The sequence below is a fragment of the Meleagris gallopavo genome, chromosome 22, assembly GCF_905368555.1.
Source record: "Meleagris gallopavo chromosome 22, MGAL_WU_HG_1.1, whole genome shotgun sequence".
NCBI lineage: Eukaryota > Metazoa > Chordata > Aves > Galliformes > Phasianidae > Meleagris > Meleagris gallopavo.
The window spans coordinates 7,477,640-7,502,849 of record NC_139425.1 but is presented as its reverse complement, the minus strand read 5'-3'; the positions used below and the strand labels follow the sequence as shown (position 1 = coordinate 7,502,849).

At 38.4% G+C, this 25,210-nt stretch overlaps 1 protein-coding gene and 1 long non-coding RNA gene across 2 annotated transcripts in view; both read right to left on the bottom strand.

Moving 5' to 3' along the window:
* Positions 1-3,868, bottom strand: part of LOC146542966 (uncharacterized) — a 46,797-nt gene extending 42,929 nt beyond the window's left edge. Inside the window, exons 1-2 of the long non-coding RNA XR_014887742.1 lie at positions 3,585-3,868; positions 2,742-2,833 (exon numbers count right to left, since the gene is read on the bottom strand). This is a non-coding gene — a long non-coding RNA (uncharacterized LOC146542966). The remainder of the gene's footprint in view (positions 1-2,741; positions 2,834-3,584) is intronic.
* Positions 1-25,210, bottom strand: part of CDH4 (cadherin 4) — a 420,515-nt gene that overhangs the window by 335,888 nt on the left and 59,417 nt on the right. The window lies entirely within an intron of this gene.

Below are 25,210 nucleotides of genomic sequence, written 5' to 3'. Positions count from 1 at the left end.
TCTGAGATGAAATACCCACTGGAAGCACTGGGAAATTTGGTAACTTGCTCAAGGAAGGATTATAGCAAATGGACTTAATGTTCTTAGAAAGATTCATGAGTGTGATTTCAGACTGATTTCCATTTGAAAACCTTCCCACCTCACCTTTCTCATTTCCTCTGCAACACTCTTTCCAATACATTCACTGGCAATTCCTCTCCACAGGCAATGAAAATCAAAAGGTCGGAGCCTTAATTTGTACAAATCATAACATGCACAACTAAAAATTTACTGCTGACCTCCAAACTCCAATTATTGATTCTCTCTCCTCACTTGAAAGCAGTAAAAACAAACAAACAAAAGAAAACCACAGAGAATTCGCTTAGTGGTTAAGTTGTCACTAGGAACAGCACAAGCCCTGCAACATTTTTTTTTCTTGGAAATCCTGGCAATGAGGTTACGTGGAACGTTTTCCTTTAAAACAAACACACAGAAACCTTTGCAAAGTGCAGTACAAAGAGCTTGGAAACATGCAATTAAAATAGTTCTGGAATCCTTGAAAGCAAGGAACAGATAACGAACTTCAAAACACAAGTGGGAACTCCCCTTCAGCACATTGCACAAGCACCTGGAGACTGACCCACGAGTTTTTGTTGGATTTTTGTGTGTCTGTTTGTTGTTTCCTTACATCCCGAGGTTGACAAAACACTGAGATAGTATGTTATGATTTGGCCAAATTAATACTTCTGACTAAAAGTTATTGAAGAGAATAGAACAGGTTAGATTAATACTATTTTTAATATATCTGACTTTTGCAGTCAACGTTATCTTTGTGAGACATTCCACACTGCGACCTTCAAGCAGATCTCTAATGTAAGAGCATTAAGTAAGTGAGAATTGAGCTAACAGTGCTGAAATGTTCAGCAAAACCTATCACTGAAGCTGCTCCATCTGCTTTTACTTATTTAGGAAACAGCAGGTTTCACATATTTGAGATGAAACAAATGAGAAAACATTACAGCAACATAGCTTCCTTCAACTGAAAATAACCACTTAACAGATTTTAAAACAGATTTCTAATACATGTAGGAAGGGTTCCCTGATTTTTTATTTTTTTTTTTAATTGGCTCAGTAAAGTACAAAGATGTTTTATTTCTCACAGGTTTACTTCTGTAACACTTATTTGTTTAACAGTTTTGCAGTGGAAACAGTGCTGCCAGCTCATGCTGCTTCTTCCTACATAATGTTGCTAGAATCTGTCCTTCCCAAAAAACGCCTTGATGGTGTAGAGCAGATAAAGATACTAAATGCTATCCGTAAGCAATGCCATTGAGCAAGTCCCCAAGATCATACCTACTGCTGCCCTCTGATCTTTTACTTCTCTCAACCACCCAGAAGCTTCTTGCCCTCACCCCTGACTGTGTAAGCTTCATTTGTAGCCAGCTCTAGATTCTCCACCATGGCGCTCCATGTGCTGCAGATCCCCGTCCCACCCACAGCACCAACCTCCTCTCCCACTCGCCTCCTGCACGTGGCAGATCTGGCATGCTTTGGTCCCCCCATACCTTCTGTGAGCCACCAGCCACAAAGCAGTCAGTTTTGCTGGAGAAACCATTCTAGATTCTGAGGGCTCTGTAAGCTTGTTTCTCATCTCCGAATCTCAAACAAAAGTCCTTTCTTTCAGTTTTGCAAAGATAATCACTTCGCCGTTGCTTCATTCAGTCTCTGCCAGCACTGCTTCGTTAGCTGAACTACTTAGTCCATATATTTGGGACTTGGAAGGCTTTGCTCCAATAGGATGACTCAATAAAAACTAAGACACTGTCAGACCTGTGTTGTCTAAAGGAATCCTTACCTCCCCAGGTTCACTCAAGCCCCCTCTTCCCATTTTCACTGCCATTTCTTTAAGTTATTCTAAGTACCCAATTACTAAATATTTACATTACTATTTTATTCTCAAAGAAAAGAAAAAGACCACTGTCACTCCTGCCAACAGAATCACAGAATTGCAGGGGTTGCAAAGGACCTTTAGAGATCATCAAGTTCGAACCCCAAAAAGAATATGTTTTTATATTGGCTGTAGTAGCACCCAGTAACCTCGGATCCAGGACCCAGCCAGGCTAGGTGCTGCACAGCCATGGCCAACAGCCCAAAGACAACCCCATAGTGCAGAGTTACACCATGCACACTTGAGCTCTTTGCTGAATTGGATCTTCTCACTCCAACTGAATACATGAGCTGCCCCACTCAAAGAAATTGCACGCATCTGAGATATTATTGCACCCCACAGACTTTCTGAAGGATTGCAATCTCTGACTACACCTGCAGTTTTCTCTCCTAAATGTGCTATATATACTTAAAGTACTGGAGGGATAATAAATTCACAGTGAAACTAAAAAAAAAAAAAAAAAAAAAGAGGAGGAAAAACGTAAAGCAGAAAATTCTCCTTGAAGCCATCCCACACCTGACAGCATTACCATTTTGCCATGCAATCATCATCAAGAATCATCATGTAGCTTTTTGCAACCATCATAATTACAATTAAATTTCAAAGAATTACCTCCAAGTCAGGTGCTACATACAGTTTTAATGTCACTGGTCATTTCTGAAATGCAAATAAGCCCAAAAAATTGTCTGATGTTCAATGTGACAGCAGCCCACCATTGTGACAGTGTGCTAACTGTGAAAATTAAATAAATTAGCTCCATCTTCAAAAGATGGCATTGTTAAGGATTCTCTGCATCTGAGGTGTTATTACTTACATGGCGGGGGGGGGGACCTCACTTCTGAAAGTTAAATTGAATTCTCTTATTCTTCCTTTTACACAGAATAGAGTCAGCAAGATTGAATCAGGCTGAAAAATAAAACCACATTCTCTCATTTTCAGGCTCCAAGTTTAAAACAAGCTGGTATTTGTCCCAACTCTAGAAGCATTATGGTCAATAATAAATGAAATTACCATATCCCTATCATATAAGTTTTCAATGGTTGTCAATCATTTAAATATTTCAATTTAAATATATATATTTTTAAATGCATAAACATCTTCACTTGTCCTACAAGATTACATGCTGGAGTTTTCTGATTTTATGTAACTAAAGAACAAAACTAGTAGCTGTAATTGCTGAAGTGAACAGAAACATTGTACATATGGGGGAAGGAATCCCAGAAGTTTCCCCATATACTCAAATATATAAAAAGATATTTCCTGGTAGATATTAAATCAGAATTTGTTAATGTATTAAATAAATTCATTTCTGTCCACTTCATTGTGCTTGCAGCAAAAAGATGCTACAGGAAAACAAAACCAGAGCTGGAAAAACTGATAGACATTTGAACCTGTAGCCTTGCTTTCAATTTTAATCCAGCCTTTCCGCTTCAAATCCAGGGGTCCTGTCCATCTGAACCCAGAAATGCCAGTAGTGCAGTCACACTTCATTAATGCTACAGTTAACATGAAATAAATTAATTTTAAAAAAGCAAGCAGAAATAATTTGCTGACTTAAATGCATCAAAACCAGTTGAAAAGTTGAATATTTAACCCATGCGCTATTTCAGAACCCACCCTATGTTACATGGAGTTATTTATGAAAATAAATTAACACCTGAAACATTTGGTTGTACAGTTTTCACTTCTCGTTAAGTTGAAGAATAATAAGTAGAGAAGGCTTTTTCCAGCAGGGTTCAGATCTTTTGTCCTAATCAAGAGAAAACAAACACCTCAGTATTTTGTGATGAGCAAGCAGTGAAGTCATAACTGTCATTAAACACTCTGGTTAAATTCTGCACTAAATGTGAATGTGGTAGAATCAATCCTTTGACCATTTCTATGCAGCTATCTGGTTGCAATACAAGCTCTTCACATAAAAGCCAGCAGCAAAATCACGCATCTCTCCTCCTTTGGAAAACCTTTGGTTCTCTAAACTCCCTTCAGCAAATTAAAAGAGAATAACAGCAGATAGTTGCATAATACTTCATTTCCCACAAATTATCATCCACTTTCATGTCCCCTAGATTTCCTGTGAGCTATTTCAGTCTTTGAGGAGCATAGGATTTCAAAAACCAAATGGTCAAACAGCAGTTTTTATTAGCTGACCACAGAAGAGCTACATCTCCCACCTCCCCTGCATATATAAAGGCAATACAACATCATCCAATTCTCTTTTGTCATTTTTCCACATAACTTAGTAAATTAAACATATATTTATCTCCCTCTTCAAATCTCTTGCTGAAGGCTAAAGCTCATATTTATTTGTGCAGACAGGAGATACAACTCCCTGCAACTGACAAACATGTTTGAGGTTCAGAAAATGCATTAGTGATGACAAAAGGGCAATCAGTTGATAAATGAAATATTCTGTGTAACTCCCTTAATTGCTGAACACATTTTGCTCAGAGAACACAGCATTAAGTTGACATAGTGGCAAAAGATGAACTGTACATTACTTTTCCTGTCCCACACTGTGGCAAAGTTCACAATTCTAGAGAAAAAAATTCCAGTCACTCTTTTGGCAAACAAAGAGGGCTGTAGCTCAAATTCCATGTGAATTCTTAGACAGTATGGATCATTACACTGAACCAAAGGGACTGTGTTAATCAGCACTCCTCATTATTAGACAAACTGGGTTTTCACCAAATTTACTTCAAAACCACAGTATTTGCAAACTAGCACATGGATAAAGGTCCAATGGTCTGCCTGTTGGACCACAATTAATAATATTTGATGAGAAACACACAAAAGCAAAATCTTCCCTTCATCCTCCCACATCCACTCCGTCCCATCTATCACAGCCCTCAGCACCAGGTGCCAATGAAACCATGAGAGAATTGTTTCTCCACCCTACAAATACAGAACCAGCAAGAACAACCACAAATGGCCTTTCTATGTCAAAAACAGCCAAAAGATTTTAGAGGTCTTTTGGCAGCTGTGTGCAGCAAAATCCACTTGAGCCATGAAAATCAGCCTCATAGGTTTGATCAGCTCTCACTAGAAGGAGCTTCCAGACTTGCACACAAATCCCAGTGGACGCCCTTAGTCACCACACCACTCACAGCCCCAAATCTCACAGAGATTTGCTTCCAAATGCATCGAACAGTTTTTACTTCCAGCAAGGAACTTTGGTTCTATGTACCCCAAACAAGGTGCATACAAAGCATCATTGCAAACGTACCTGCAAAAAACCTCAGGTGGAAACATGTCATGGAATTTCCAATATGTACCCAGATTTCACATGTCTTTATAGTTCTTAATTCCTCACTGAAATATGGATACATAAGTTTATCAGCCCAAGATTGTCACTTACAGAGAAGAGGCATCTCTGCAGATTAAAACAATATTATTGCAGAGATGGACCAACTCTGACCCATGGGTTTGACTATCCAACTCTAACAGTAAATTTTCCCTCTTGCATCCTTTCAGATGCTTCCCAATAGAAAACTACCTGATGCCACATTTCTCTGAGCTATGCAACTGTATAATTGATATTTTTCAGGACTTTATCTGATGCAGCCAGGCTGCTCAGATCTGTATGTATTTAATCAGAAAGATCAGCAATAGCTTATATTTAATAATGATGCCCAGAATAAACAGACTTCTACAAATGTAACAGTGGCTGCTACTGATGTTAATTAAAAAAAAAACTATTTGATTTGGTAACAGAAAAGGGAAAACATAGGCAAAGAAAGGCCACGGTTAAACAGTCCAAAGGCAAGTATTTTTGTAAGACAAGCAGTAGTTTAATTTACTGGCCATAGTAAGTTTTATAGTGAAGCAAACTGCAATCTAATTACTTGCTGCAAAACAAGAGCTTGATTTGATTTTAGGAGAGGTTCTCTCTAATTCCCTGTTATTGTTTTGTCACTGTAAACTTAGAAATTGCTACAGGGCCAGTAAGTTTAATTTTCAAATCAATGCTTGATTTACACACACACTCTGGCTGGTGTGCATCTGTAATGTGTAAACAGTACGTCCCCAAGCAAAATTGTAATACAAACATAATTGGAAAGCTATCTATCTACCTCAATTCCAAGCACGTGGATCTTGGTGTTTAAAAATAATAACTGAAGAAAGCCCTCAACCACCTGCATAAAGGGAAATTAGAACTGAAAACTCAAGTCTGGAAAGTACAAAGCAGCTGGCACAGAAAACACACACCAGAAAATAAGCAAATCTGAGACAGAAGCTTGCTTTCTAGAATGTATATAAAAGCACGTATCCAAAGCCATACTGGAAAGAAGAACTATTTTGCATACAGGACAGGAAGATTTCTGCTAACAGCCATCTTTTGTAAGTGATGTGAAAACATTTAGAAATGCTCCAGTTTATGACTCTTCTAATATTTATTTGAAAGTCATCAAAGAGGAGCAGATCAATTTTACTGTAAGAAGATGCTCTTAGGAAGCTGTTCTTTGAGCACATCTCACACAAGAATCACATGCAGCATCAGATACATTATTTCACACTGCTTTACACAGTTGCCCCCACACGTGCAGTTAGAGAATCCGAAACATGATGCAATTTGAGATTTCTTAGAGGAAAACTGTAAGGGCAGCAGCAGTGCCTTTGGAATTTATCTCAGAAGTACCCAGAAGAAAGCCAGGCTTACTTCGGTGCTTGTAAAGAAATCCCTTGGCTCAGACAGCGCCCACACGTATCAGGTGAGTGCAGAGAGGGAAGCACTGCGCCACCTGGAAACATCACAGCCCCGTATCCAACACATCCACACCAAGTGAAGGGAGCCCTCTGAATGGGCACCACTGCAGAGATCTCAGAACAGTTTATTTTACTTCAGTATAGCAATAGCACTGGACAAACAGAGTATTATTAAAGGGCAGTGCACACATCACCACCACTTTTGGATTCCCAGAGGTCTCAAAACACATCATTTATCTGACCACTTACAGCGTTTCCAGTAATGTTCCACATGAATTCTGAATCGCTCATAAAGACATCCTCCATAAGAGAGAACCTTCTGCCTCCATCCAACACTGAAAGCTTAACGAGACAGGTTACAAACCAAAGGGACACAACCAAACCATGATTTGGAGATGAGATCTCCTCTCTGGGTTTGAAATGCCATATTATTCTCAGAACTCTTTTCTCATCCCCAAACTCCAGCAATGATAAGGCATAAAAGCAAGAACAGTTTTAGACACAGGAAGCTCAAAGTGAGCAGGTACGCAACAGCAAAAGGATCAAAAGGCACAGGGGCTCATAAGTAAGACGCAGCGAAGTGCTGCTATGAAAAATCACAATAGCACAACAAAATTTCCTTTAAGTTGACTTGAAAGAATGAGAGCATAGCTCAAAAATGTGAACAGTTCAGGTTTTATGCTGGATAACCAGTGAGACTTGACATTTCTTCTTAGAAGGATTCTTCTATTCCTCCCCCCCCCATACAAGTAATCCTTTGTTAGAAGATAAAAAGTCTTTATTAATTATGTATAAAAAATGTCTAGCACTGCTGCTGGGGTCATAAATAATGATAAATACAAATTAAAGCACCCCAGCTTATTAAATAACCTGATAAGAAGAATTTTCCAATGGAGATTCATCGGGAAACTGCTCTGCAGAGAACAACAAGAAAACAAACAGTAGACATAGTTACCTAACAGTGCCAGCAAGTGGGGAAAATTTTTTTCCTTATAACAATGTTTTATTAATGTTTTCAGTAGCATGAAAACAGCAGCTAGATTTGAACCAAAAAAAGCTCAAATTCTGATAGAACTGACAGCATTAATTTGTATGATTATTCTCTGCCCCTAGAAACCTGGGAATGTGCTTCCATTGAACAATTAGATCACAGCAAACAAAGAGACATAGTAAAATGGGGATGAGATAAATGGGTGAGTCCACCTGATGCATCGGAAGGATGGATTATTGAAGTCATTCACTGCCTTCAGCCTTCCTGAAATGAATGGGAAATGGGGAGTTTCTGGTGAATGATGAGACAGTCTGAGATTCTTTGAAAATGTCAAATCTAACAGCACAAGGAAATGCCTTTTGAATCGGAAGATGAGAACTCAGGGGAGTTAAATTAACAACATAGCACAACATTTTACCAAGTAATAGCACTATATTTTTTCTTTTATGGAGCACTGCTCAGGGCAATATTTAATCTCTTGAGTTTAATGAACTTTTAAAACTACTCAATAAATACTCAAGGCCATGACAAGTACAATCATAAGATAAATATAGCCCCACTCCAGTGGACTATATCACTTTTTGTTATTAAAAAATGTTAATTTTAATATACTAGGGGACTTCATTTCTATAAAATAAGGTGTCAGAGTTTCTAAATTCATATCACAATGGTTAGTTTTCATTAAAGATGTTAAGTATGGTGTCATTTTTAATAAAAATACATGGTGAGCCCTTCTTTCGAGGCTAATAATAGGATTTTGGATAAATAGTGCTATCTATAAAATGTTCCGGCTCTCAGCAAAGCTTCCCTTAGTCACTACAGAAGTTAAGATTTTGGGAAATTATTTAATGAATTGAATTCACATAACTGAAAAATGTTTAATGATGTATGATTATATATTAATATATCATGCAGATGAAATAACTAAAAAAAGCACATAGACACGACATTTATGGGAACGCTAGAATAAAATAGCATGCAAAAAATACAGAGAATTCACATTTCAACTGTCATGAAGAAATCAAGAAAACCAACTGGATCAGTACCATTCCAAGAACCACCACACGGGTGCCTGAAGCACTAAATGACTTCAAAGCTTTGGATGGATCGAGTACTCCAATCCAATGGGAAAAACCATGGACTTCACGAAGTCAACACAAATTTGCCTCCATCTTCAGCAGAACTAAGAATTCACGCCATTTAACTTTTTTGTCACTGTGTGTGCAAACAAAGCCTCTCTCACAGCAGTATCTCTCATAAATAGCACCTCTAAGTTCCATTCTTCCTGTCAGCAGACAGAGAGAAGAAATGTATTAAAAGAATGCAAAAATTGTAGTGTCAAGCAATCAGAAAACAGAAGGCACTCAAACTCAAATTGATGAATGCAGGCCATCAATTATCAAATTTCAAAACATTTCTGCTTATCACTGTAAAGAAATCTGTCTGCAATCATTCCACAGCAGCTAACAACACTGTGCCTACACTATTCCTAAGTATCAAGATAAGATATCACCAAAAATTAAGTAAAATAAAAATTGGGTGTTTTTTATCAATGACATAAGAATCGCAAAATAATTTGATGTACACAGGCCATTACACTGACACACAAACCATTTAATAGAATACCGCCAAGGACACCTTCCACGTTGCCTTGGTTCATACATACACGAATCCTTAAATGTGTTCAGAATTGACTACGGTTTTGTATATATGCTCTCTGAGTTATCAGACATGAAGTACTAAGTAGTCTTCCCATTTATTTTTCATTACCTCCCTGAAAAATGGAAGAAAATCAACAGCTGCAAATCTTTTTGAAATATATTTCTGAAAATCTGTATATTGATTTAACCTCTTTCACGCCACTTTTTTCTTTTTTCTTTTTTTTTTTTTTAAACTCCCAGAAGCACTTTTCAGTAAAATATCACCATTAGCTTCAAAAAGCAGGCAGGATGTACTATTCGAGTTAAGCAAGGATTCTTCTCATGAGAAGTATCAAGCTCTGCAGACACCAAATAATTTTCTGCATGCATTAGCTTTACACGTATTAAAAAAAAAAAAAACAAAAAACTGAATATATTTAATCTTTCTTAAAACAAACTCACAGAGCTTACATAAAAAAATAATAATAAAAAAAAAAGTTGGAAGTCAGCATGCATTTTTTAATATAAAATATCTGCATGAGCACCTAAGTATATTGACAATCTTTCCTGTGTTCAGAAAGGAAGAGGAGTGGTACCTCAGTTACATACACAATCTCTCCAGCCATACAGATGATTTGTATTGAAGGCATCTCCATGGAAAGCAGGCAGGGTTACAGAGAACCCATTTCACCGCTTCCTAAATTTTTTCTCAGTCTGATAAAAAAGCTTTAACTGTTTTCATGGGACACAGGAGGTTATCATTCTGGTCCACTATAGGGAGTGACAGAAGTGTCGTGCCTAATCAGTCACCAACAAAAACTGTTGTTATTTCCAACAGTGCTCCATCAACAAGCCAGTGGGGCCACACGCCTGCGCCCGGGCCTTCTTCATCAGCTGCTCTTGTCAGATTTAATGTGTTGTGCAGGTACCACAGCAAAGCATTTATAGCTTCCATTTTCTCTTTAATAAACCTTCTCTACACCTTCTCCCATTTTAAAAGACGCAAGTACCTGTCTATTTGTATGAACTGCTCTGCCAGAAGCACTTCCCTCACAAAGTGCCAAGATCAGACAAGGTCATGCCTACTCCACATCTCTTTTGGGAAGTTCATCTTCCTGTTGGACAAAATGTACTTACAGCTGGATGTTAAGATATGAAAATGCACAGCTTAAAAGTTACAGTGCACTGACATGAATCTAGGTGAATATATAATCTATGTCCTGGATGATCTCGTAAATCAGGAGGGCTCTACTTGTTTAACTCTGCCCCTGACCTCTACTTGTTTCAATAAAAGGAAAATAAAATCCAACACCATAAGCAAGAGCTTCAGCAGGAGCATTCCTTAAGGGTGTTTAAACAGGTGTGCTTTTTTTCCACCAACAGCTTCTTAAATTATGCCAGTTAAAGCTACAAGTGAGGATGAGAAGTTACAAAGTTTCTTTGGCTATTGTGCTTGCCAATCTGTACCACCGGCACCCCGACTGCCCATCTTCCAGCAAGCCAAATACAGAAGGGCTCTACGACTTCTGCTCACTCTGGTGGGGGATCAGAGGTCCTGACATCCTTCAGCAATATTCCTTCAGCACCCTATTTTTCAGGGGTTGAAAAATAAAGAAGTATTTAAATTAGAGCCCTCATGCTCAAACTCCTCCTGGGCTGCTCTGCAGGCTAAACTAGCCCTGCTCAGGGGAGGAAAGGCACCACAAATTAAACCGCTTAATGAATTCGGTATAATCAGAGAGACAGCTAGGTTTTGCCTTTCTTCTGCACCCACAATTTTCAATTAAATCACTAGTGTCAAAGAAGTCTGGATCAGTTCTTTGGCCATAATAGTTGGACAAAACCAGATAATTAATATTATAGAGAAAGCCTAGGTTTTCCTCTCAGCAAGGAGAGTAAAGAGTTCTCAAAGGCTCTGATATCACACAAAGGCAGTTAGCAATAAGTTCTTAGAAAGGGAAAAATTAAGAGAAGTGAAATTAAGAGAAGTGAAGATTTTTTCATCTTCCATAATTCTTGGGTCTCAGGATTTATCACAAGATCTGCTCTTCTAATTAACCTCTCTGCTTTTTTGCTACTTTCAGTGGACAACTTCAAAGTCTATGTGGGGCCATTCAAGAAGAGGAAAAAAAAAAAAAAAAGGTGTATTTGTGTATTTTTATAATGTTTATTTTCATGAATTTTTCTTACGAGTACCTTTAAAGAATGAATTTACTATTAGCTCAGCTACTCCAGACAATTGCAGCACATATTATTAGCACCAAACAACTACATAAGTTTCATGTTCAGCATTATTAGACCCAGGTTCCACCACTCATGCTACCTTATTTGGTTTTCTCCTTTATCCCATCCATATTTGGGCATCACGACCATTTTTTGTCCTTTTTTTTTTTTTTTTAATTTCCTCCTTATTTGGGCATTTGGTCCTTTTTTGGTCATCACAGCCATATTTGGTTACCCCATTCTTGTTTGTTTTCCTCCTTATTTGGGTATACCATCCTTATCTGGAGGTGGATTGAAAACCAGCTGACTGGTGGTGCACAGTGGGTGGTTGTCAGTGGCAGAGAGCAGTGTTCCCCAGAGCTTGGTGCTGGGTCCTGTCTTGTTCAATACCTTCATCAGCAATCTGGATGAAAGGATAGAGTCCACTCTCAGCAAGTTTGCTGATGATGCAAAGCTGGGAGGATTGGCTGACATATCTGAAGACTGTGCTACTATTCAGCAGACCTGGATAGATAGGAGAGTTGCTTAGGAATGAACCTGATGTAATTTAACAAGACCGAGTGTAGAGTCTTGAACATGAGGAGGAATAATCACTTGCATCAGTACAGGTTAGGAGATAACCTGCTGGAGAAAAGCTCTACGGAAAAGGACTTGGAGGTTCTGGTGGACAACAGGTTGGCCATGAGTCAGCAGAGTGCTCTGGTGGTCAAGAAGACCAATGGGATTCTCTGGGGTGCTTTAAAAAGAACGTGGCCAGCAGGGCAAGGGAGGTGATCCTCCCCCTCTACTTGTTCTAGTGAGGCCACATCTGAGCTACTGTGTCCAGTTTTGGGTTCCCCAGTTCAAAAAAGACAGAGATCTCCTAGGAATCCAGCAGAGTACCACAAAGATGATTAGGGGCCTGGCGCATCTCTCATATGAGGAAAGGCTGAATAACCATGGAACCACAGTCTTTTCAGCGTGAAGAAATGAAGTCTGATGGGGGATTTGATTAATGCTTATACATTTCTAAAGGGAAGTGGGAGGCAAATGGATGAGGCCAGGCTCTTCTTCGTGGCATGTAGGGATAAAACAAGTAGTAATGGCCTAAAACCTGAACACGGGAAGCTCTGTACTAACATGCAGAAGAACTGCTTTACAATAAGAGTGATGGAGCACTGGAACAAGTCACCCAGAGAGGTTGTGGAATCTCCTTCTATGGAGATATTCAAGACTTAGCTGGATGCCTGCCTGTGTAACTTATTGTAGGGTACCTTCTTTAGCAAGGGGGTTGGACTCTATCTCTTAAGGTCCTTCCAACCCCTGCAATTCTGTGAAAGAAATTAGATAGGAAAGGAGAGTAAAGAGCGGAGCCTGCTATTATTACAACCATGCAAATATTCAGAAAATTTCAACAAGATATATTTGTGATTTCCTTACAAACACAGGATTCAATCCAAGAAGAAATACATTCATCATTTTGCATTTCCTGAGATTAACTAAACAAATCCCTTAGCTGTGGGCTGCAATGTTTACTTTTCAACAGATTCATCATTGGGAAATAAACATTCATGTTGCCTCCATGCAGTATGCTGGGCTAATTCAGATTTCACCAATCAGGTTGAACTGGATCACATTTTAACTACCTTCAAGACTGTTTGAGAACAAAAATTGGTGTTTTCACCACATTAAATCCATTTCTTCTTGCTTCAAACAAAGGTTACCAGTCTCATAGGAGTAATGGGACACAGACACTGACATCATAAATCAATAAAGGGAAATCATATCTGTCAGTCCATCTTTAGATCACAGGGTTTCTTTCTTGTGCCTCCTAGCTGACCTCTGCAACAAAGCTGTCAGCTTGGAAGAGTTTAATATCTTGAGAAGATAACTCCTTTAAATTTCTCTCCTGAGTCACTGACAGTTAAGGAAAAAAAAAAAAAAAAAAAACAACAAACCAAATTTGGGATTGTTGGGAATTCTTTTGGCTTGCTTAGTACTATGCTAACGTTACACGCATCTGCCCAGGGTAAACTCCCAAAGAGCCTGATTCTGTAAACTGTCAGGAGTCCAAGAACTTTGGAAAGGCCTCTTAGGAACAAGCTGCTTATAAATTAGAATAAATTTGTGAGCAGAAGAGTTTTAACTGCATTTGGTCTTTTAAATGCATGAGTAACAATCATACTAGAAAACATAGCCTTCAGCTCATCTACATTTCTTTGCCCCCAAGCTTTTATAATAACAAAATAGTATGTCCAGAAGTTCCACTGTCCTTTCCCAATGGGAAAGGAGTGCAGTCCCTTGTTGTATGAGGTGGGAGACTCCACCATAACGATGGATCTCGCTTCATCATGAGCCTGCTTGGGGCTCAGTTGCACTTTTCACTCCTTACTGGAACATGACGGTAAGCCATGCAGCACTTCTTTGCATGTGCAGTTAAGAAATGTGCAAAATATTTATACGTAGATGGTAGCAACCATTGAAGATTAAAGAGGATAACTGAAGATCGGTAAACAATCACTAATTTCTTGGAAAGTCATTGAATATAATGTCAAATGTCCAATGCATTCATTCTTTGCCATTGAGACCATCCAGTTTCAAATCACTTTTTCCTTATCTGAGGCTTATTCAAGCAATTTTTTCCAAAACCATTCCTCAGCAAAATACAGCTTCTATCTCCTCCCTCAGCTGAACTATTTCCAGTCGCCTTTTATATGGCTGCAATTTCAATCAACAAGTGAGTGAAAAAGAACCTGGAATGAAAAAACTCTCAGGAAGGAAGCAACAATCAATTGAAAAGACATTATTTATAAAACTATATTACGTGAATATATATAATTTGCAAGTTCAGTCACAAGAGCTGACATCTGCCCTTTGCTTTGTTAACAGTGAATTACAAAACCCTCATCTGCCACCCTAATATTGGCATTTGGCAATATGTACGTTTTTAGAAAGACATACAATGTGCAAATCTGATTAGACATCTCAAAAGAGTGGCAGAAGTTTACTTGAATTGCCAGCCACTGTGCAAGGGGTATTATTGCCTGTCTTTGCTGTGCACAGAAAGCAATATGAAGGAATTGGGAAGGGAAATCAGTGGGGGCTGCAGGGAGTGTACATCTTTTGCTTTAAAATTCAGTGCATTTTTGACAAAGTGCTGGGAAACGTCACATGTTTTGTGGATCTAAGAACAGCTGAATAACATGACTGCCAGCCTCTGATGTTTGACTTTGCATACAAAGACAGGGATGGCCAGATTATTATATCTTTATCAAGGAAAAGGCGATATACACTTAAGCATAGGAGTAGGAGTAAGCAAAGACAATAATTATTAATTTGTGATCACCATGGACTCAAGCACTGAGGTAGTAATAAAGGTATTAATTTGATGGTAAACATTAAAATATGTACAGTAAGATGAATTTTTGAACAGTGCAGTGCAGCATAACCTTAATACAGTACAATAAAATCATTCATTACAATGAATAAATAGCTTAATGAGATTTGAAACATTCAGCACTCCCTGTGTAAGCAAGTGATGAAGTGAAGCCTGATATTAGCACCACAGAGCATAAATTATGCAGAAGTAATATTTTTAATGTCATCTATTCACTGGCATTGTTGCTTTTGTTAAATATTCAAGTGCACATCTTTCTTGGACAACATCAAATTAATCTGTAAGGAAATCTTCAACAGTCACCTACTACAAAACCTGATTTGCATAAAAGTAAGGAAAACTTAAACAAGCATATACAGGAGTTCCTTTAAATGATTTACTTCCATCATGACATTAACAGAGGGTTAATGCCTCTTTTCCTTATTTTTGGAGGGATGGAGGGGAGGGGTGGTTATTATTATTGGTATACTACTTCCAAAAGTTCAGCTGTCACATTAAACGTGGTATTCTACGTCAAGCAGCAGGAGTATGTATTATGCCGTGTTGAACTGCAGGGGTATAAGACAAACTGCTGGAGTACACTTTTCTCCCCTATTAATTTAAACAACTTATTAACAAATCAAGCCATTTCATTTAAATTATGCGCCTCGCCATGTAATTAGTTAAGTAAAACTACTTAAAGCACATTTTTCTTCCTATTTTAAACCGTGCTGTTAAGAGCAACTACATACTAAAGCGGAAAGAAAACCAATTATTCAAACAATGATTTTCTTAAAGGCTACACACAAGTTCCAGGCGGCATAGAAAAGGCAGTGGTTTTGTTTAATGATCACTTATTTCTTTGCTGTGTACAGACACAGTTCTGAATTTTGGATTAATTTCAATAAATATAAAAATCTTTATTCTAACTGTTCCAAAGCACTTGTTATTTACATTTGGAAGTGCAGGATTACTCATGCATGGCTGCCTGTCAATTAATCCAGTATCACCCTGTGGATTTTCCCATTTGTAATTGGAAAATAGAGCCTTTCTGCTTCTCTGCAGAAACAGCAGCCATTTAACTACAGGTGGTTGCAGTGGCAACACACACATTTATCCAATGTTTATATATAAAATAAAAACCCCATTTTCTCCAGAGATAGCTAAAGCATTTTGGAGGTTATTTTCCTGCCTCTGCTATTAAACTAAGTTTTACAGATGACAGAACAGCAGAAATCAGAGTAGCAGCAATGGGGAAAAAATTAACAATCTTAACACAATCGTTGTAATTTCTTGCAATAGGACAAAACACACTGGAGAATATTAAAAGAGGATTTCAGGATTACTATGCAGTTTCCATCAAGGATGCCATATTTTGCCATTTACATGCTGCAGTATTTATTCTTCTAGAAGCTCCTAATGCCTTCTTTCAGCTTGGAAAAATTATGTGGGAGAGTGCTTAAGAGACAGACAGCAGAGAGGTACTGGGTGTTGATCGTCCCTAACCCAGGCCAGGTATTTATTGTGCTGCTGCCATCACCAACAGGCCACAGACCTCATGGGGTCCTGAGCCATGTCTAGGGCAGCAGCGCTGAGTGCGTTTGCACTGTGGTGTTAAACCCAGGTTAACTTCATACCAGGAAAACACACAGAGAAAATGATGCATTGCTTGGATCGAGTAGGAGTTTTGGGAGACGGTGTCCAATGCAAAAAGCAATCCTCTATTCTCCACAGTGTCCCAGAAAACTCGGTGTTTTACCAGGTTCAGAGTTGGGCAAGTTTTACAGCAGCTCTTCATCAGCTTTGAAGTGATCAGGAGAAAAAAATAGATAGATTAATATGCCTGATGACATGCTTCAGCAGCTATCCATTTTCAAAATCTAATAGAAACTAATTATTCAACAGTAAGGGCAATGGAAAGGTCTGCATCCTATAAAGCAAGGAAACTGACTGAAACAGCAAGATATATATATTTTTTTACAGCAATGCCAACAGAGGTGTGAGGAAAAAAAAAAGATTAAAAGGAAAAGAGCAAACTTTCATGCTCTGATTCTGAAATAGTTAATTTCGTTAATGAAAAAGTGACTAGGCCAACAGAATAATAACTCCAGCAGAATCTATTGTACAGTAAATTATCTACAGTAACTAAATAATTCTTTTAGAGACAAAAACGCGAAGTCAAAGAGAAAGCTGTCGTTGTATTTGTGGGAAAACATTGTTGTTAAAATGTAGCACTGAATTAGTTCAAAACAATCAATGCAATCAGCGCTTCTGGAGCTTATTTGTCATCCTGTTTTCATCACTCAATACTTGTTGTTTTAACCTCAGACTGCTCCAAAAATCTGAGCACAATAAAATAATGACACACTGAAATCTGCTGCTGACTCGGTGCACCAAAACCTGCTACACGTGAAGCAACAATTTTTTTGCGAGCTAAGCTGGGTATTTGGGGATGTGAATTGGGTATTTGAGGTTGTAAGGAACACTGCAGCACTCCATGCTGGATTACTACTCTCTTTGCAATGTAACTGGAGGAACCACATCTGGCTTTGCGCTCTATGCCAAAAATACTAAAGGGCATCACCACACAATACCAATACCTGCGGGACATGGGGAAGGGTATTTATTGGCCTTCTGTATAAGAACTAGAGAAAGTTAAATACAAAATAAAAAGACAGGCATGAAAAAAAATAATTAGACATGGCCTATGTAAATCCAGGAGGCAAGTCCCTGAGGAAAGCCATGGAAAATGCTTTTTCCCTGGCTGAAGCAGGGCAGAAGCCATGAGGAGCACACAGGGAAATGGGACTTTGCCATCCCTGGCACAGGTGGCCCTTACTCCCCCTCCATACAAATAAGAGGAAGGAATATCCTATAGGAACAGAACAACATGGGAAAACTTCCCTTTAGCTTTGTCAGAAGTTAAACAATTACCTCTTAAGGTCGAAACAGCACAATAAACACAGAGAGCTAGAGAAAGAAAGGGATTTTTGGGTTGGTTTATCCACTCATGTGTGGCACAGCTCTTTATTGACGGCCAGAGCAGATCTGTGCAACACTGACCAATGCAAGTACCTTCAATGGGGCCTTTGGTTTCGTGACAAATCCCGTGAGCACTAATCACATACTTAACCAGAAATTCTACTTCAGATCAGCAGCGCTGGTCCCACTATAACAATTCCAACAAACATCCAGGCAATTAAACAGCTATATTTCAATACAAAGCACACACTGTTCTCCAAAAAGGAGATACATTTATCCTTAAATGTTCATAATCAAGAGCTTTTCATTCCGACTCACCTTCGTAAGCAGCTGCTTAAGACCCCTGAAGAAAGCTCCCACTGTAAGATGACAAAAGTAAAAGCAGTATGACGAAATACCTCTCCTTATCCCAACAGCTGGCTTTAACTAATTTCCAGTCACAGAACAAGGTAGCGCAGGTGTGGAACGTTTGTGGGAAACTTGGTGGCATGCAGATAAATGGAAATACCAGCTTCCTGCCGCTAACAATCACACAGAGCAGAGTCTGCGCTGGCTGCCACAACGACCGTCAAAACAGACACGGCAGGATGCACTCAGAATGCAGGTGAGGTACACATGGAGGCTTTTTCTTTCCGTAAGTGTTTTATTAGGCAGTTTTCAAGATACCTCAGCTTCTTCCTGACAAGCCCAAATACTGTCTATCTTCAGCCACACATTCCAGCATTCAATCAGAAGAAAGTGCATTTCAGATGCAAGTTACCTAAATTGTATTTCGTCCCAAATTATGTTTCTTCAAGAACAGAAAAAGCAAACCATATTCCCCTTGCTGTGCTTGGGCAGTTTGATGGTGTGGCTTATCACGTTTCACTCTCAGTCATATCACTACCATTCAACTCTTTTTAATTTTTTATATTTTATTGTACTATAACCACATGATAATAATAAGATGATAATAATAAGAAAACAGTAACAGAACATAATTCAGGAGTGAAAAGTTCCCACAGAGACAAAAGAGGACTTAGGAAAGCTCCATGAAACATGGAGGGAAAAGAGGGCATAACATTCATAAGCATTTTTGTAAATAATTCTAAAAGTCGTTTAGAAAACTAGTCCTCCAGCACTGTCACTTGACCTTCTTGTTGCAAAATGTAAAACTTTGAACATGTAGAGACAATTAAGCTAGGACAAAGCATCAGTCACAAAGCAGAGTATAGCAATTGAAATGTATGATTTGGAAAATACAGTACAATAGATCTCAGAACTCTCTCAGATTTCACTTCATTTTCACGCTCAGAAGTGAAAAGATCTATCTGAAACTAGGTTACAGAAGGAAACAGATTTTCCTTGCCAAAAATGGGTACAATTAAAGAGGCAATCTTTTCTCAGAAGCCAACTTCAAATTTACACTCTAATTTGGTTAAATTCAAAATAAAAGCAGATTTTCCCCCTCACTATCACCAACACATGCTTCAAAATGTCCAATCAGGAAAAGTTCTGATCAAGGACAGATGCTAGTGGCACACACCAACTGACCCATGTGTGCTAGCCATCCGGCCCCCAGATCTGCTAAGTCCTCCCTCCCCAGTATCACTGTAAAGGTACTCCCTTAGATGCATGATCCTGTCTTCACTAGATCATATTCTACAAACACATGCATAACAAATAATTAAGCTTGCAAGTCCTTCTGCTCAAACTTGTGGCATTTCTCAGTTTGGCAAAATGAGAGTTTTTAAAATTCCTCCTGGAACTGACTCCAATATTTCAGGAAACATTGGAGATCTCAGTAAACGGAATGGTCATCTCACAACTTGTATGGAAACCAAAGTAACCTTATTTCTGAAGAAGTAGTGCTTTGGGGAGTGACAGTCCTCAACCAGATGAACTGATTGTCAGATGACAGCAGCCATTAATATCTTTCGGAACAGTATTTTCTTTACAGTTCAAATGCTGTGACATCTCTGACCCCAAAACACAGCAGGATAAGAACAATGAAGAAAAGGGATATGGCATACGCAAGAATTCAATATGGTGGAAGCTTTGGTCACACAACATTTACATCATTGGCAAGACACTCCTTTCTTCCCAATTTTTTTATACAGAAACAGCACAGAAAAATGGAGCCCATTAACTTGTGATTATGCAAAGGTAGAACAACAACACTGATTTGGCAAATCCACAAACAAGTGCTTCCACAGCACCCACTTCGAGATGACCATCAACTTCTGGATCTTTCCGGACCCGTCTTAGAGAAAAGTCTCATCATATCAAGGACACACCCTCCAGCACATTCACTTCATATCTTTCTTTGCAGCATACTGAAGTACAGAGACAGCAAATTAAGTTTTGATACACTGTGACAGACTTGCACTAGGCAAGACCTGAAGTCCACTTCAGTACCCCCATCCAACTGCTTTTGGGGAAAAATAATGGTGGGCCATCCTCCTCAGGAGTGCCTTTTCCTCACTATTAAGGAAATAAGTGGATCTGGAATACTTGTACAAATGGAGCCTGGCTTCCCCTGTGTTTGACCAAGAGCTCAGACAAGAGTTTCCTGCAGATGGTAGAACTCTTTCCTTTGTTAGCAGATTTTGCTCTCGTACCCGTCTATAACCCATGCAGGATCTATCATTGTCTTTGACTTCTTCCTCTTGTCAGCAGAATCTGTTACAGGTTGCTAAAACTAGCCAGTTGGTTGAAAAATTATAGGAAAGACAACAGGCAATCAGAGGTCTCAGGCTTTGCTTCCTTAGAACAGGCTGAAAAGCTCTTGATGCCTCAGAACTTCAGATAAATCCTACCACAGCCTAATGAAAATAAAATCTAAAATATGTATTTGTAGAATTTTTAGAACAGACAATACAGTGGGTTTGAACATGAGGTTTTTTTAAGTTTATTTATACAGTCAGTACTTACAGATCCCAACCGTACATGAATTTTACAGAAGTTCTCTCCCCACCTTTCCTTAAGAAAGTTGATTTAGCCCTAAGCAACAAGGTAGGGGAGAAGAAGAGCTCAATCCGTTTCATCTTTTATTTTTAATTAAATTTCCCTTATTTCTACCACTCTTTGTTCTCAATGGGATATAGATGAACACATTTTTCTCTACTTGTTATTTTCTAAATCTGAATGAATATCTAATAGAAAAACCATAAAAGCTGTTTTGGTTCTTGGGGCAGGGGTAGGACAGCACCAAGATATTTATTTGAAATTTCTAACGTAAAAAAGAAAAAGACATTAAAAAAAAAAAAAAAAAAAAACAACCTGAAGAATAGATGTGCCCACTTCATTTACAAGCACAAATGCTTAAATTGCACACACAGCCCAGCCATACATATCCGGACATTTTTCACAAACTCAATTAAATGCTCCAGCGCTTTTCAATATTTTTCTACTTGTCAATATAACGAGATGCATGCATACCGAAAGCTTGGCCTTTAAATCAGCCTTTTTATCTAGTCCCATTACTCTAGTGAGTGTTGTGTTTTGTGACATAATAACACAGTGCTACAGAAATGGCCATGATGAGCCTCATCGTGCATTTCAATCTTTCAAGGTATTAAGCTTCATTTCAGACTGGAATCTTACAGATTCTTCCCCCAGTTTCCAAAGCTCAAAAGCCAACAATACATTGAGACTACTCCAAGAAGCAAATAATGTATATTAATTACAGAGTTTCAAATAAAAAATTTACTCTGAGCAGCATCAGTGTTTTTTCCCTTACTCAACAGAACTAGTTCACTAATTTCAAGTGCAATCAAGCTTCAGACTTTGACATTCCACTCTCCACTTGTGCTCATAAAAAAATAAATTTTGGAGAGGTATTTTTTCCCCCGCCTTTATAGTTTCTGAATTATCAAGTAAGTTTCTGCTGTGGGCCCCATTTTATTCTTCATCCAAACTAAAGCTATTGGCACGTTGCACAAAAGCTCCTTTTTTTCAGAAATAGGAAATCTAAAATGGAAAGGAACTAGGTCTATACTATGAGATTATTAAGGAAACATTTATCTTTAAACCACCTCAATTCCCAGTTCACTGCTGTACTGTAACACTAGGCTCATTGCTTTCTCTCTGCCTACAGCGCAATAGGTTGTGAGAGTACCAAGGGGACTAAAGTAAATTCTTTGTTATGTCTACACAAAGTAGTAAATGAAGCATGCAGCTCAAACCTCTCCTGCAGTGGTCTGATCCTTAGTGCCTTCCCTTTCAGAGTGGGGGATTTAATGCTATTTTCTTTCCCATATGCTTCATCTTTCAGCTTTAGCATAAAAAGGAAAAAAGAAAAATAATCTAAAGGCTTCGTTTTGCACTAACTGCTCCCTTCAGATTCTGAGGCATGTCCTGATGAAAGCTAGGTTGTGATGGAGTGAAATCAAAAGAGGAAGAAATTTCACCCTGTGAGACGATACTTAAAAGAGGGGAAAAAAGGCCTCAGAAAAGAAAGTTCTTTACTGAGTAATTAGCCATAATCTTAGATAAGACAACAGATCAAACACATACTCTTAAAAGAGTTGCAGTGGGAAAGAATTTCTGCAAAGGTTTATGAAGAATGCTAAAAAAAAAAAAATAAATGAAAAGCAGAAACATTAGCAAACTTTCCCACTGAAATTAGAAGAAAATTATACAGTTGTCTCTCTGCTCCAGTTCAGGTTTCAAAATGGATCTGGGAGAGCTCCAGAGAAAAAAGCTCAGTGAACAAACGTTCTCCTCCTTCCCCAGGCACTGAGCTCAGGAGCAGTTTGTTTCAGGAGGGATTTCCAGCACTGCTCTGGGGCTGCTACACAGCCCATTTCTCTGCCCTCTTCCCAATGCATTACAACACACTGTGCTACAAACAATAAATGATTACGAATTCTACATCCTCCCTCTGTAACAGCACTGCAGGCAGAAAGATTTTCAAGACTTCTTCCACAGTCTCCATTGTACCTGTAACATTCATTGCTTTAAGACTTGAGTGTGCCTTATAAGGCTGATTTCCACAGGTGTCTGCTATGAACTAACAGTAAGGGCTCCCTGGATGTGTGCCTCTAGCAGCTTCAAAACAGTCTGAAAAACCAACTAAGTTGATACTTCAACTTGTTGGCCTGAATAAAGTCTTAAAAACTACAGCCCAAACTCACCATCCTGAAAACTCCCACATTAGCTGCATCCATCCTTAGATATTTCATGTGAGTAATTTCCCAGTCCCAAAGTAGCCACACGACTCACGAGCTAACACTTACCAACTCACCAGATGCTTCACCTCAGATGCTAAATCTGGTTTTATAGACCTGAAGTCTCTCAGCAAAAAACAAGTATAAATGTTTTAATGAGAGACTTTTTGTCATATTGTGAAAACTTTAATTAAGGACTTGTTACATATGAGTAAGCGTTGTCTAAATAAAGCTGATGTCTTCTTGCCCTGTGCTTGTTACAAGCCCAAGATGGAGAACCTAGCTCCACTCCAAACCCACGCACTGCTCATTCTCCTCTCAGAAAACACGGACTGAGCTAACAAATCTGCAATGGCTCTCGTCCCACAATGAGTTTATTCAGACTGCTGGATTTGGGACATACATTCTGAGATGAAGTCGTTGTGGCAGAGAGCCTTTGGCTCGGCTGAAGCCATTGTACAGAAGGGATCCAGAGCTCTCCATAGTCAGGGGCAAACCAAAGTGGGCTCCATGTGCAGTAGAAGGGCTGGCACTGCTGCAATACGGTTGGAGTTTTTCATTTCCCCTCCAAAGTACAATTTTCATAAGTCTAAGTATTTTACACAAACACATTTCAGCTAATGCTTTATTAATAAAAAGTGTGGAGAAGGTATATTTGTCTATTTGCCTTTAATTTTAATAACAACTTCATTTTTATCTGAACATTTATTTTCTGTCAATTTTCTTTTCTGCACAGGGAGGAGGTTAAGAAAAGACAAAAAAAATTGCTCCACTGAAACATTCATAGGAATGAATACTTTACTGATAGACACAGGCATTATTGTAACACATTTCTGCATTAGTTAAATACAGTTATTAGACTTTGTACAAGACTGAATGGGTGACATTCCATGGAAAGTTTGAGGGGAAAGAAAAAAAAAGAAATCTAGTTAGCACTTTCGACCCTATTATCTATGAATCCATCAACTTTATTTTGCATCCAGCAGAATTGGCTCAGTGCTGCCTCTTCTACCTCAACCACACTATCTGTGCTTTTCAGCCAGATTAATTGCTGGTTGTTCTGACTCTTCAGACTCCTGCACCATCATTTTACTTGCGCTACCTTCAGACATCTAAAACAATTCCCAGGGAACAGGCACACATTTATTGAGGGCAATCTTTTTCTACTGAACGTATTTCCAAAAAAGTATTTTCACGGATAAAAACAAAATGAACAACTGTTACTGTGATTATTTCTCCATTTGGCGTTTCATATATTTTAATTCTTGACTTCAAAAGGACTACAAGTCAAACTATTACATTTGAGTTTAATTACATGCCTGACCTCCTTTCTAAATGTTCTGCCCTTTCAAGCAGGGTACTATTAAGTTTCCAGAGGTGATTCAGAGTTCAAAGCCAGAAGCCACAGCCCGACCCTTTGTACATCAGTTCAGATTCACTTACCAGCCCTTACTTCTCGGCATGCCCTTCTCTATCACATGGAAAAGTGGTGATACGGTGACACAAGCCATGAATCAAACCACGGTCTCAGAAATCAAAACAAAAGAGAAAGATTTGGGACTTTTTTTTTTTCTTTCTCTCCATAGGTCTTAGCACATTATCTATATCGTACATTTATTACTATTAGTTTCAGCTGTTACCTCAAATGCTTCTACTTCTAGAATCATCAATGGTTTATCCTTCATTTGTTTGCTATTTCTTCTCAGGTAGGCTACAAATACTTAAAAGACAAAATGTTTTTTTAAAGGATCTGACATTGCATGTACCTACTGAAGACACGAAGAAATCAATATGGGGAAGCAAGTGATCTAAAACTGAGCTCAGAATGGGTAGGAAGAGAGATCTACTATGAAAATAAGTTAATAGGCAGTCCCCAAAAAAATACAGAGGTAAGATCAGAATGTTTTTCTCTCCATACTTGCAGAGTTGATACCATTAAGCTCAACACGGCTGGAGTTTTTAATTTCCCCTCAAGAGCAAAATTTTCATAAGTAAATATATTTTACAAAGTTTAATATATTATTAATAAAAATGCAGAAAAGGAATATTTGTATTTGCCTTTGATTTTAATAACACCTTCATTTTGATCTGAGTGTTTCCTTTTCTGCAGAGAGAGAAGGTTAAGAAAGAGACAAAAAAAAAACCAAAAAAACAACAAAAAAAAAAAAAAAAAAACTGTTCCACTCAAATATTCACAGGAAAGAACACTTCAGTGTTACAGTAATACCTGTGCCTATC